The sequence below is a fragment of the Trypanosoma cruzi genome, genomic scaffold (assembly GCF_000209065.1).
Source record: "Trypanosoma cruzi strain CL Brener 1047053516569 genomic scaffold, whole genome shotgun sequence".
NCBI classification, from domain to species: domain Eukaryota; phylum Euglenozoa; class Kinetoplastea; order Trypanosomatida; family Trypanosomatidae; genus Trypanosoma; species Trypanosoma cruzi.
In genome coordinates this window covers 127,299-129,642 of record NW_001849511.1, presented here as the reverse complement: position 1 = coordinate 129,642, position 2,344 = coordinate 127,299, and the positions used below count along the sequence as shown (strand labels likewise).

Genomic DNA, 2,344 nt, shown 5'->3' with positions numbered 1-2,344 from the left:
AGAAGAGAAACCAAAAATTATAAAAAAGAAAAGAAAAAAATAAAAAAAAATGAAGGGAGGGTAAAAGGGGGGGGGGGGGGGGGGGCGATGAACGAAAAGGAGGAGGAGGAGGAGGAGGAGGAGGAGGGAGGGAAAAGAATGGCAATTGCGTGAGGAAATCTGTTACAACCCATCCAGGGAATGTATATCCATATGTATTGTATTGTATGCCAAAGAAGCTCGTGAAAAAAAAAAAAAAGAGGCAAAAAAAAAAACCGTTTTTTTTTTTTCTTTTTGCTTTGTTGTTGTTTTTTTTTTTGGTTTTGTTTTTTTTTTTTGTAGAGCCGTTCCTGCACAATAAATGAAGACTACATCGACACCAACTAACCCAAATAAGGGAGCACGAGGGGTCCAATCCTTTAGGACGCATTTCCTTTTCATCCCCCTTTTTATTTGTTGTTTTGTTTTGGATGGATGGATGGATGGAGACATCTTTTTTGTGTGTGTGTGTGTTTGTGTGGTTGTTTGTGTCTTCCTTTTCTTTTTCTTTTTTGTTTTAATATTAAAAAAAAAAAAAAAAAAAAGGAATACAAAAAGGCATTAACTTTAATAACAGCGGGATACATACACACACACATATTTGCGTGTATGTTTGTAATGTACACGATAATGTGGAGAGAAGTTATGCACATAAAAGACGAAGAAAAAAGGGAAAAAAAAAAAAAAAAAAAAAAAAATGAGGAGGAGGAGGAGGGGAAGAGGGAAAAGAGGAAGCGATTTCCTTTTTTTTTTTTTTTTTTTTTTTTTTTCAGTAAAAAATGATGGAATTATGAACTTAATGTGCTGAAACCAGGGCGATTGAGAGGTTTTGCGTCAATGTGCCTCCTTACAATAAATAAATAAATAAATAAATAAAAAAGCGTGTGTGTGTGTGTGCGTGGGAGAGAAAAAAGAAAAGAGAGCGAGAGAGAGGGAGAGAGCGATCATGTCACTATGCATGCTTCTCCAGAAGGAAAGAGAAAAAAAAAAAAAAAAAAACAGTGGCTGACACATAAACTCAAAATTTTTATACTCAATTAAATGAATTTCGTGCAATCCAGTGCATCTGCTTTTGGTGTGACTTGCGTATTTTCATTTTGTTTGTTGTTTCCCTCTTCTGCAAAGGGGGGGGAGGAAGGGGAAGTGGAAATGAAAACCAAAAAAAAGAAATATATAAATATATATATATATATATGCCTGCTCCCCACTCCCCACTCCCCCACCACATACACACACGAATTGCTTCCATGTAACCATTTCCTCTCTTTTATGCTCAATGGCGCCTTCAATGGTGATTTATTCATGCCATGCACACACCCTTGTATACATGTACACACACACGTATACATATATATGTGTTTATGTATATGTAGACGTATGGCTTTCTTTCCTTCTTTTTTTTTTTTTTGGTTTGTTTGTTTGTAGACGTTTATGTACGGGGCTTTGTTTGTTTGTTTGTTTGTTTTTCCGTGTTGTCTACTGAATTTCTTGTATAAAGATATATTCTTGTTTTGTTTTTGTGCTTGTGTTCTTTTTTTTGTTTTTTCTTTTCTTCTTTTCTTCTTTTCCTTCCAGTGGCTGTTAAGTTTTTGTATGGGAGAGACGTTTGCACCCAAACGCAGCCTGTCCAAAGTACTTTCTATTTAAAATGGTGGCCGTGTTTTTTGTTGTTTTTTTTCTCTTCTGTTTTTTTTTTTGAAAAGGCAGGCAGGCAGGAGGGTCTTTTATTTGTTGTTGTTGTTGTTTGCCTCCCATGACTTCTCTCCTTCTGTCTGTCTGTGTGTTTTCATTGTTATTATTTTGCCTTCTTTCTTTCTTTCTTATTTGTTTGTTTGTGTTCGTCTCAATGAAGGAAAAGGAAAGGGGAAAAAAAAAGAAGAAGAACAAAAAACAGAACAAAACAAAACCAAAAAAAAAAAAGGGAATTAAGAAAGAAAGAAAGGGAGAGTGAGAACAAAACAGAAGGGAAAGAAAAAAAAAAAAAAAAGGGAGGGGAGGGGAGGGGGGGGAAGAGAAATTTAAAACACACACACACACACACACACAGACAGACAGACAGAAGGAGAGAAGTTCTGCTCTGCCCTGCGTCTGTGTTGTGTGCTGACATCCGAGAGCAGTACGACCGGCCCACTGCCTGCATACATAACACATACGTCTGCACATATTACATATATATTCATCTATACGGCTTGCTCTGTCCGCGACTGTGCCTGAGGTGGTGCGTGAGCGACGACGGAAAACAACAAAATAATAAAAGGGAAAACAAAAGTAAAAAAAAAAAAACAGGAGGAAGAAATATATTATATATATTTATATATATAATATA

At 36.0% G+C, this 2,344-nt stretch overlaps 27 annotated features.

The window, feature by feature from the left end:
• Positions 1–2,344: a sequence feature (heterozygous, non-Esmeraldo-like haplotype).
• Positions 22–50: a microsatellite.
• Positions 67–87: a sequence feature (GC_rich).
• Positions 98–127: a microsatellite.
• Positions 258–317: a microsatellite.
• Positions 426–446: a sequence feature (T-rich).
• Positions 447–466: a microsatellite.
• Positions 467–537: a sequence feature (T-rich).
• Positions 544–563: a microsatellite.
• Positions 680–716: a microsatellite.
• Positions 718–753: a sequence feature (GA-rich).
• Positions 757–788: a microsatellite.
• Positions 870–895: a microsatellite.
• Positions 919–962: a sequence feature (GA-rich).
• Positions 993–1,017: a microsatellite.
• Positions 1,188–1,213: a microsatellite.
• Positions 1,339–1,397: a microsatellite.
• Positions 1,400–1,439: a sequence feature (CT-rich).
• Positions 1,461–1,483: a microsatellite.
• Positions 1,547–1,585: a sequence feature (T-rich).
• Positions 1,679–1,715: a sequence feature (T-rich).
• Positions 1,777–1,840: a sequence feature (CT-rich).
• Positions 1,885–2,005: a sequence feature (A-rich).
• Positions 2,006–2,030: a microsatellite.
• Positions 2,042–2,076: a microsatellite.
• Positions 2,255–2,314: a sequence feature (A-rich).
• Positions 2,315–2,344: a sequence feature (AT_rich).